General features: G+C 49.4%; 1 protein-coding gene and 1 non-coding gene across 5 annotated transcripts in view; one reads left to right on the top strand and one right to left on the bottom strand.

Moving 5' to 3' along the window:
* Nucleotides 1-9,579: 9,579 nt before the first annotated feature.
* Nucleotides 9,580-9,708, bottom strand: LOC135901481 (U11 spliceosomal RNA). The gene has a single exon (XR_010564138.2). It is a non-coding gene; the product is annotated as a U11 spliceosomal RNA (small nuclear RNA).
* A 516-nt stretch (nt 9,709-10,224) lies between these two features.
* Nucleotides 10,225-11,550, top strand: part of LOC135901427 (cyclic GMP-AMP synthase-like receptor) — a 90,172-nt gene continuing 88,846 nt past the window's right edge. For 2 of the 4 annotated variants that reach the window (XR_010564121.2, XM_065431216.2), the window contains exon 1: nt 10,227-10,573. The gene's annotated coding sequence lies outside the window, so the exon portion shown is untranslated. Of the gene's footprint in view, nt 10,574-11,550 lie in introns of all 4 variants that reach the window. The other 2 variants (XM_065431220.2, XM_065431218.2) reach the window with 2 other exon arrangements.

The following is an 11,550-nucleotide window of genomic DNA, read 5'->3' as shown; positions in this document are numbered from 1 at the left end:
CCTAATTTCATCCAAATCTTGGCCAATCCCCCACAGTGGGTGTGCGCCATCGCACAAGGAATACCATACCATACCATACCATACCATACCATACCAAAGAATAGTCCGGCAGTGCTTGCTGTGGTGGCCTCAGGTGACGGCTCGAAGTCCTTGGACTCGAGCGGTATATTCGGCTTGCCGGACGGCCCAGAGCTGGTCTGCCAGCTCTGAACTTCTGATAGCCGCCTCCCAGCGGCGGCGACGCCTACGGAGGAGGTCCGCGGCGGCTCCCGCATCCGGGGCGGCGTCGGGAAGAAGCGAGCTTGAGCCTTCTCCCACCTGGCAACGGCCGCGATTATGGACGCGTCGCCAACGGAGCTGGTCTGATTACCGTTGTTCCCGGCACACTCCCAGAGCATGTGTCGCAGCGTTGCTCTCTGTCCGCATGTTTTACACGCGTCTGTTGAATATAAACGCGGATAGCAGTGGTGTAAGATAGTGGGGCTAGGGTAGGTGTGTGTTTGGAGCAAGCGTAACGTTACGGCCTCGTTCCTGTTCAATTTGTGGTGCGGTGGCGGGAATGTGCGTCTTTCGAGTCTGTAGTGTTGGGTGAGGTCTCTGAACGTGGTTAGGCGATCGCCCCACGCCCAGTGTGCTTCTTGTTGTGTTTCTGTTGTAGTGTCCCGATCCGGCAGATCCGATGCCCCGCTCTCGGGGGCGGAGGCGGCCACATAATCAGCGGCGGCTCGGCGTGTGAGACCTCGAGCCGTGGCGTGGGCCGCCTCGTTGCCCGCGAGCGGAACATCGGTATGTGCCGGGGTCCAGAGGAGGAAGACCGTAGAATTTTGGCGTTGCGAGGGCGATGACGAGTCGCCGTCGTCAGAAATTTGGAGTATGCGGGCCGCTTCCCGCGAGACACGACCGCGCGCGAAGCCGCGGATTGCCGCCTGCGAGTCGCTGATCACGATCGCAGCGTTCGGCACCGCGACGAGTGCTAGGGCTATCGCGGCTTCTTCGGCCGCCTCCGTGTGTCCCGTGGTCACCGTGGCGCTCGCGAGGCACTTACCCGAGCGGTCTGCAACCGCTATCGCGTGTGCGCTTCTCCCTCCTCCATATGGAGCCGCGTCTACGTATACCGCCTCGTTGCTGTTACCAAACTTCTTCTGTAGGTCGCTTGCTCGTTTGTTGCGTGGAAACAGCTCGTTTCTAAGGCAACACCGCATTCACTAGAGGCGCTTTTGTACCGCTTTGACGCATCGTACTCGTGGCTCAGTGGTAGCGTCTCCGTCTCACACTCCGGAGACCCTGGTTCGATTCCCACCCAGCCCATCTTGCAAGAGTTGAGCGACGCCGCGAGTGACGGCGCGAGTTGGAGCCCCGTTTCTCCTCTGACGTCACGTGGTATGGCATGGGGTCAAAGGTCATTGAAGGCGACACCGCCGCCGTCATTGAAGGCGACACCACCGTCTCGTAATATGCTTCGCATAAAACATTGATTCACAGTGGAGGAAAAGATGTATGGAAAAGGAATGTATGGCCTGTAGGGTGGGCAACACAGCAACGAAGAAGGTCAAGTGGAAAGTCAGAGAGGCTGAAATAATCTCATGGGTGGCGGCAATGGAAAAGAAACCTGCCATGAGTAACTACTTAAGAGGAAAAGTGCGTGCAGATCAGTGTTTTTTTTTCTCTTTTTTTTATACGCGTGCATCGTTGTGTTGAGTGTCACTCGAGAGTTCACGCCTGTGTGATCTCTTATGCTTGCGGCACAATGCCGCGCAACTGTTGTGTGCCGCTGTGTACGACGAATGCTTCGAAGAATCCCCAAATCCGCTACCACGAGTTTTCTAGCGACGCAGAACGCAGGGCAGCATGGCTGCGAAACATTTCCCGGGAGCGACCTGGCGGGAAAGAAACAATATGGCAGCCAAATTACAGGGCATTAGTGTGTGCTCTGCATTTTCCAGAGCGCGACTACAAGGCGACCGCCAAGTTGAGGGTGCTTTTGTCAACTGCGGTGCCGACAGTGTTCCCCGGTTGTCCCAGCTACATGAGCACGAGGACCACGCCAGCTCCAAGGACGAAGAGGCCGCGCTTTGAAAGAGAGGATGATCAGCAGTCACGGGCAAAATGCGCGGGCACTGTTGTTTCACATGACGAGCCTGTTGTTGGTCAAAACGGCTCACCGCTTGACAGCAATCAAACCTATGCTGAAATTGCATCATTTGCACATGCATCATGCAAAAAAAAAATGACAGAAGAATCTAAGAAAACAATGCGCCGCCTTCGAACGAAGGTCGCGCGTCTTGAGCGCTGCAGACACTTCAAGGGTAGGTCGATGTAGCTGACGAACGCGCACAATTTTTTGAAAAGAACAAGGACATTGCCTATTTTATGAAGGTACTCAATGAAGCTGTAAAAGGCGACAAGACTGCCGAGTTTATTAGGAACCAAGTCCGCAGTTTCTCCATCAAGAAGCCAAACTACATCATTCTAAGGGCGTGCATTCCCTTGGAATCCGGATACAAGCCAACGATCCGACATTACGCCCTACATCAAGACCCTTACACCGCATACTGCTCATTAAGCTGCTCCCCCGTAACATTTACACCGAACAACACGATAAGCGCCGCAGCGCTCGAGCAACAGCACTCCACCGGCACTGCGGCTCGGTGCCGGATGCCGTGTGGGTAGACGCAGCCTGCAAGGGTGATGAAGCGGCCGCTACCGTGGTGGATCACACTTTCTTTCCCATCAGAACACACACACTCCCCCCAGACACCTCCCCCAAAGCTTCAGAGGAAGCCGCCATTCATCAACACAGAAGCACGGTATTGTTTTATCAGATTCCAAAACTGCGATTCCAAATTTCGCACGAGTCCGCGCACGGCGGGAATCCTGGAAACGACGCCGCCAACCTCTTAGCTCGAGGTTCTTTAAACCGGGCTCTTGCGGCCTCCGATCCAGGATTCACGATGGAGCGCGCGCCCACTTTCAACGAGCTGACGCATGCCTCCAAGTTGATGCGCCAGCTGCACTCTCAATCGCACAAATCCTTTAGCACTCGACATGCAATCCTTTGGCGCCACTTCAGCCTGTGCTCTCTGTCCTGAAACTCGCGCTTCTGCTCTCCGCCTCCTTTCTTGAATAAAGTTTATTCTCTCTCTCTCTCTCCCCCGCGGAGCCTAGAGCTCTTGAAGACCTGGAAGGACTGGGAGATTGTGCTGTGTGCACTCTGGAGACCCTGTTGTGCAGACTATGGCTACTGAACGGGCTGCCAGCGTTATAGACTGAAGCAACATAAACGTATGGGTGCAGTGGGATCGTCGGCGGGCCCGGGAGCCTGCGTGCTCAAAACTCCTCAGTCTTCTAGGGTGATTGCTTGGGCTAGTTGGTAATTCATGATCAAAAATAACGTACAGCGCGAAGGACAAGGACAGCGATAGACGACACACACAGCGCTGACTTCCAACAATATTGCGTTGCCACATCGTGTGTATATATACAAGAAAGGGCATGCGCAGAAAATGTAAGACAGTCACATGGGGTGTTCTAACAGCAAGTCGCTGAACTAAGAGCATGGTCACCTGAAAAAAATATAAAAAATTAAGCATTACGATTTCTGTCTGTTTAGATACGTGACTTAATTCACCAGGGGTCAGCGCGATAGAGGGGGCACTAACGCAAATACTGCCAAGTTTTTTGATGAAATCAGCTTCCACAATTTCCCAGGTGAGCTGTGTCTCGCTAAAACCTTCAGTATCTTCAAAGAATGGCACGCAGCCGCAGTCCAGGCAATGGATGCCCAAGTGGCCTTGTACAGTGCCCTCTTAGTCGATCGTTTAAACACCTGCCTGTCGGTCCAACATATTTACTGCCGCAAGACAGGGGAATTTGGTAGACTACATTTGTTGTGCACGTCACGAAACGTTTACTATGCCCGACAGAACTCTGATGCGATGAAGGCGCGTTTACACGCTTACAGAGCCTTGTCAATTTATCCGGGGCTGAGAAAGCTACTGTGATAACTGCACTCTGCCCAATTCTCTTTAGCCTATGCGAGACATCCTGCACTTACGGCAGCATGAATTATAGGGACGACCTTATTAAAAATAGTCAGCGGCGAATGAACACAATCCAGCCACCGTCGTGACATCACCACGAGTGTCCCCTGAGGAGGAGCCGAGCCAGGAGCCGAGATGGACGGATACCGACAGCTAAGTTCTATTTCTATTTTTATTTCTAATTGCAGCGGCGGCAAATCTAAATGGAGATAGGGCCAGCATAGTAACGTAGGTTGCAGAGAATTGGAGCACTGCGAAGCCAGGAGAACACTTAGCCAAAGTAGGGCGATAAAGTAGGTCGTGGCCAACACATAACAGTTAGGACTAAAGGTTTAATAGTTAGGGCTAAAAGTGTGTGTGTTTTTTTTGGTGTGTGTCGTCCTTTTTTTCTTTTTTCCCCTGGTTATTGGTTTGGTTATTTCACTAGCTCTCTTTATTCTTCTAGAGATTCCCAGTGGTCTTTATTATAGTTAATTTTTTCCCTCGTTTTTACACTGTTAAATAACAGTAGGACAAGAGAATTCATGGGACGGCCGGCTAGAAAAGCCAAGGAGGAAGGTGGGGACCTCGTCCAGTGTGAGAGGTGTGAACGATGGTGTTATTTGGATGAAACGACATTCAAAACCGTGGCGGAGGCGGAAGGGAACGGCTTCGTGTGCAGGCTGTGTAAGATGATAGAGAATTTGGAGAAGCAGCTAAAGAGTGAAATGGCGAGGACAAAGGAGGAACTCGAGAAAGAAAAAACGAAACGCGCAGAGTTTGAGGAAAAAGTCGAGAGGGACTGGGCCTCAAGAATGGAGGCTGTAGAACGGAAATGGAGTGAGGAGCGAGAGAAAAGGCAGCAATTGGAAAAACAATTGAAAGAGATGAGAGCGAGAGAAGCGGAGAGGGAGACACAGCAGGAACTGAAGAAAAAGGAAGCAGGAGGATCACCCAGTGGAGCAGAATTGGGGGCGGTCACGTTAACGTGGGGACCGCGGGAGACACGGGTGCAGAGGGATGAGACGACAGGAGGCAGAGAAGGCGAGGAGGCAGGGAAGACCTAGCCGACAGAGAAAGGAGGGAGGCAAGATTTGCTTGAAGACAGAAAGGTCTGGGTCGTTGGAAGCTCCAACGTATCGCGAATGCAAACAGCACTCCTCACAACAGTGCGGTATGACAGACGAGTGAAGGTCGAATGTATGCCGGGGGCTCGATTAGAAGCTGTGGCGGAGAGAGCCAAAAGCAGACTGAATGAAAACAGTGAGGGAAGAAACCTGGTAATTTTGCACGCTGGGGTGAATGGCGTCCTGCAGAATAGGGGGCGAATGCTGGGCAGGCAGATTCAAGAGGGAGTGGCGAAATTAAGGGCGACCTCTGAGGTGGTGCACATTGCCCTGTGTACTGTCCCAGAGGTCAGGGGACAGGGCCCTTTCATTGAAGAGCAGGTAGTGGCAGCAAATGTAGTGATTAGGGAGTTGGGGCGAGCCCTGATGTGTGATGTGGTGGAGGTGAACAGAATGATTGAGGGGGAAAACTTCCCCCCTTTCGGCCCAGATGGCATTCACTACACTACACCAGCGGGATGGCAGGTAGGAACTAGGGTGGGTCGTAGGGCTCAGGCTTTTTTGCAGGCGCGCAGGGCGACCCTGCAAGCCAAAATGTAAATGATGAAGGACAGGGGAGGGGGGGCAGGACAGGAGCACGGAGGAGGAAGAGGAAGAAGGCAGTAAATGTGGGGTTCATCAACATGCAGGGGGGAAGAAATCGCATTAAGTGGGACGAAATAGCAGAACAGTTACAAACGGAAAATTTTCAGGTATATGGAGTTGCCGAAACCCATTTAAGAGATGAGGAAGAGCCACCATTCATTGCGGGATACACCTGGGTTGGGTGCAACAGAAAAAGGGAAGAATGCAGAGGAGGAGGCCTTGGGGCGCTAGTGAAGGGACAGGACTGGGAAAGGGTAAGGGAGAGCTGCAGTGAGCACATGTGGCTCAAGGGCACCGTAGGGAATGTTGAGACAATCCTGGGTGTGGTGTATCTGAAAACGGGGAATGGGTCGAAAGAGGAGAATGCAAAACATTTCAAATGTATGGCCAAGGACATCAGGGAGTTAGCTATGAAACGGGAGATAATCATCCTAGGGAACATGAATGCACATTTGGAATACTTTGACAGGGCGACAGATGCAACAGGGCAGATGTTAGTAAATACTGAAATTAAATGCGATGGGAAAATAACATGGGAAAGAAATAACACCCACTCGACAATCGACTACTGCCTAATGTCCCACAAGCTGTATGAACGGTTGGGATGTATGGAAATTGATGAGGAAGGTACAAAAAGCCTGAGGAGTGATCACAAACGAATCAAAATCAGTTTTGGAAGGACAGTACCACTGGTAGAAACTAAAGAAAGGAAAGGTATGAGCAAATTGAATGACAGGCAGCTACAAGAAGTGGCGAAAAACATTGAAAGCATGGTATCCAAGCAACCACAAAGGGCATGGACATACGACAAGTTAATAGGTATTTTTAAACGAGAGCTAGAGAAGGGACAGATTAGCAAACTAGGAAGTAAGCAGGGAAAATATAAACCGAAATGCTGGTGGGACCGAGAAGTTAAGAAGGACATAGAGCAACGCAAAGATGCGTGCAGAAAACACAGAGCAGCGAAGAAAAGGGGAGCCACACCAGAAGAGACGGAGACAAAATGGGAGGATTACCTTGCAATGAAAAGAGAAGCAATGACACTAATTCAAGCCAAGATAGCAAAAGTTGGGGTACAGTGGATGTTAGAGATACGAAAAAAAGACAGAAATGCCTCTAAGAAATTTTGGGAACACATTAGGCAACAGAGTAAGAAGACAGAGGTGGTTCAGCACTTACTGACCACACCAGAAGGAACAAAGGTAGAGGGAGAGGAAGCTCAGGAATATATTAGGGTAACAATAGAGGCAGCATTTGCAGAACCAGTGGGTAACGAAATGGAGAATAATGACAACAGCTGGACAGAATTAGAGGAGGAGTACAGAAGGATGACAAGTAAGGAATGGGACAGAATTGAACACAAGGTCCCAGTGGGAACAGCGACAGGACCTGACGGCATACCTATGAAATTGATAAGCATATTAGGCCAGAAAAGTAAATTAAAATTACGACAACTTATTGAACAAATAGTAGTAGGGGGAGATGTTCCAAAGGACTGGAAATCAAGCAGAATGATATTAGTTTACAAAGGTAAGGGAAGCAAGGACAACATTAAATCCTACAGGCCAATAACTATCACATCAGTCATATACAGAGTAGCAATGCAAATGGTGAAGGAGAGAATGGAGGAATGGGCAGAACGTGAAGAGATCTTGGGAGAACTGCAGAATGGATTTAGAAGGAACAGAAGGCTAGATGATAATTTATTTGTTATAACACAGTGCATAGAGATAGCGACAGCCAGGCAGAAACCGCTATGGATAGCCTTTTTAGACATTAGAGGAGCTTATGATAATGTAAACCGAGAAAAGTTATGGAGCCAGTTGAGGGAATCTGGTCTAGAGAGAAAGATGATTGAGTTCCTACAACAAGTTTATACAGATAATGAGGTAGAGATAACATGGGAGGGGGAAACTACAAAGCCAGCTAAAATAAGAAGAGGTCTCAGGCAGGGCTGTCCATTGTCACCTCTGCTTTTTATGATCTACATGAGCCAAATGGAAAAGAGACTAGAACAGAGCACAATAGGAACCGACATAAGCTATATGCTGGAAGGGCAGAAGGTAGTTCAAGTACTAGCCGGACTGATGTATGCAGATGATATTGTGCTGTTTGCTGACACCCGAGTAGGGCTACAGGAACTAATGAGCATATGTGGAGAGGAGGGAGAAAAATTGGGACTGCAATTCAGTAGAGAGAAGTCTGGGATAATAGTATACAATGAAGAAAGGGGGGAACCATTGGAAATACAAAGCACTAAGATTGATCATGTTGAAAAATACAAGTATTTGGGCATATGGCTAAACGAGGGCAAAAAGTACTTGGAAGAACAGGAAAAAACTATGATTGAAAAAGTGAAAAGGAACTCGGCTGTAATGAAACACAAGGCACTTTGGAACTATAATAGGTACGAGGTGGTTAGGGGCGTATGGAAAGGGGTTATGGTACCTGGCCTCACATTCGGAAATTCAATACTGTGCATGAAATCGGAAGTTCAGGCATGCATGGAAACGAGACAGAGAAGTGTAGGCAGGTTGGCCTTAGGAGCACACGGGAACACCCCTAATGAGGGAGCGCAGGGGGACATGGGATGGACGTCATTTGAAGGTAGAGAGGCAATAAGTAAACTAAAATTTGAACAGAGACTCCCAGCACTGGAGGAAAAAAGGTGGGCAGGAAAAGTGTACAAATATCTGTACATGAAAAGTTTGAACACAAAGTGGACACTCAGAACGAGGAAGCTGAGGAATAGATACCTACAGCCGAGGGAGGGGGTCCAAAGTGGTTGTAATGTGGGAAAGGAGGTGAAGGAGACGGAAAGAAAAATGTGGGAAGAAAGAATGCTCGGAAAGCCATCGCTATCAATGTATAGGTCACAAAAACAGGAGATTAAGGGAGAGCTCTTATTTGATAACTCGCGGGGCAGCTCACTATTATTCGAGGCTAGGACGGGGGTTTTGAGAACGAAAACATACAGGGCTAAATTTGAAGACGTGGACCTTCGGTGCACAGCTTGCGGAGCCGAAATGGAAACCACTGAGCATATGGTGCTGAGATGCACAGCCCTTCGGCCGACCCTGGCAGAGGGAGCAGTGGCAGATATGTAAGGGGCATTAGGTTTTCCCGGGGACCGAGGGCAAATAGTCGAAAAGAGTGGCAGTAACGAAGGGGAGGCAGTCAAGGGATAGATAATAGGGACCTTTAGCGCGTCCGGTATCCGGGAAAGCGCGGGCGGTTTTCCGGTTTAGCGGGGGCGTAAAGGTGAGCGGCCCGATCGGTGGCGCCAGCTGGTGGCGCAAAGCTCAACCACACAACCACGGAGCTAATTACTGTATTCTGCTTAGCTGCTGGGGTAAATATTCGACAGTGGCGTAATCGTGTTCACAATTACGCCGCTGCCAAAAATTTGCACGAGTGGCGAAGCAGGATATGGTGAGTTACTGCAGTTTTAGCTATGCGTTTGTCTGGTTGAGCTCTACAACACCAGGCGGCTTCACCGCTCACGTTTACGCCCCGACCATCCCGTAACCCGCCCAAACCGCTCCCGTTTACCGGATTAGCGTACAAGCTAAACGTCTCTAATAACATAAATCGGGGACGTAATGTTTCCTCTACTGTTTTAGATAGTTATCTTGGGCGGAGGAGGGGAGTGAAAATTTAATTGAGAAAAGCGGATATAAAGATGGGGAAGAAAAATAATAATAATAAAATAGGAGGGGGAGCGAAAGGCTAGGTACGCTAGGTAACGCCAATCGCCGCCATTTTCACAGGGTATCGCCGCCATCCATCCTTTTGTTGAAAATCTGTCTGTACGATATCGCTGCGAGCTCTCCGTTTTCTTTGTCCTGGGGGGCGCCGGTGCGAACGGCAACCAACTGCCCCAATTCTAAAAATTCCGCATTCAGAATCTCTTGATAGCGATTCTGTACACCACGCGAACAACGCGGCGTACGGCAGTTGCGCCGAATGCCCTTTTTAAGCTGACGCTCGGCGGACGCCGTACCTTGAATAAAGAGACCTTCAACGTTGCACTAGTGAGACGCCTCTGATTAATCGCTTGTAAATCAGTATTACTGTGGTACACTATTTCGCATTTAGGGGTCCGTATTTACAAACAAAAATAGGATGAACTCTTAGTTTAAAGAAACAAACTGAGGCTTTTAGGTAAATGAACAAGCTAATGCATGCCGCTATGTTTGCGCAGTTTTTATTCCATTTATTCCATATTGCGCGCTTTGAGACGGTGGTTCAGACGGCAAATGCCGAGATCCTCGGCTAGGTTACGACAGCCGAGTGTTTGAAAGAGGGGGACATTCCACAGAAATTCATTTTGCTGCTTCAGTCGCCAGGTATGTGAAATACTGAAATGAGAGCGAATACCTGCCGATACCGCTACCACCGGCTTTGCAGCTATCATTGAAGTAGTAGAGAGTGCTGCCATCTGCCGTCGCAAGAGAGGTTTTCGATGGTTTTGTGGCTGGGAGCATCTCAGAGGCATGGGCATGCTCGGAGGCGATGGATGTGTTTGACTTTTGTCGTGAAGTTTACCATGTGCTAGAGCCTAAGAGAGCAGTATTTTTTTTTTTTTGCCAAGGTAAATGAACTTGCAAATATCAAACCGTAGCGAAACATGATCAAACGAAGAAGGTACCGGGGCTGCAATGGGCGTCGGGCAGAACGTGCAGACAACTGCCGGTTCGCAGCTTATCGCCTGTCTTGCATAAAGTCCCTCAATCATTATAGAGGGACCTTAGTCTTGCAGGGTTAGTGGCGGTGACTGTGGCAGTGATCTCCGGTGATCCTTAGGTTGCAACGTGCTACGGTGGCACCTACTATACGAAGGTAAGGGCCAGTATGTCTGCACACCGTGTAGTATGCGGTGATAAAACGATAAGTGATGATTTTGCGGCCTGCACATAGTTCCAGATTGAACTTCAGTGAGCACTCCTCGCACACATTCAGATTGGTCGGTGACGCGAGCGAGAGCGAGATGTGCTGGGGACTCTGTGTACACACACGCTCGTTCAAGTGTTGACAGCTTTGCAGTCTTTTAATACGTACGCTGTCAATGAAGTCATCAAATGCACTGGTAAATTAAAGCGCGAGTTAGCGCTGCACCTCTGATGCAATTCTGCTGTATACATTGATGAGCTGCCCCTCCTGCTGCAGTTTTCGCAAATTTAAATTTGCTGGTTGACCTGCTTGGAAACATACAAAGCTATAGAATGTCACCAACTTTCAAGTATTTTGTTTTTTATATCTTACAGAAGAGAGAAACCACACGATATATTTAAAGGCGGAGCAGCCCCAGCCAAAGTAAAGGAGCAGTGGTGGCAAGGCCGGGATTGCTCCTTTGTGGCGTAGGCATTGCACTCCTACGCTGCAAAATATAAGAAAAAATTCAATTGAGTAGAGAGAGATAATTTAATTGAAAGAAGGCAGAGAGGTCGGCCTGAGCTAAGGCACTCAAGCCTGCTACTCTGCACAGGGGGAGGGGGAATGGGGTCATAGAGGTGTGATGAGGGATGATGATGACTTAGCAAGAGGGATGCGCAAAGGTGAAAGCAAGTTCAACACTCTGATGATAAACATTCACAAATGTCATCCATGAAGCCACGAAGGTTTCGTATCAAGTCTGAAGTCACCAATTCAAGTGAACTTGAACATAAAGGTGCTAGGACGAAACTGGTGTGTGGGCCTCCCCTGCGTGGACAGCACAAGTGCCAAACAAAAGCTTTATAGCATATAAAGAGCTGCGATAAGCGGCTTCAGCACGGCGAGCACTTGTAGGGCACATTTAGTGGCCGGATTGTCAAGAC

This window comes from Dermacentor albipictus, chromosome 6, assembly GCF_038994185.2.
Source record: "Dermacentor albipictus isolate Rhodes 1998 colony chromosome 6, USDA_Dalb.pri_finalv2, whole genome shotgun sequence".
Taxonomy (NCBI): domain Eukaryota; kingdom Metazoa; phylum Arthropoda; class Arachnida; order Ixodida; family Ixodidae; genus Dermacentor; species Dermacentor albipictus.
This window is presented reverse-complemented; position numbering and strand designations above follow the sequence as displayed.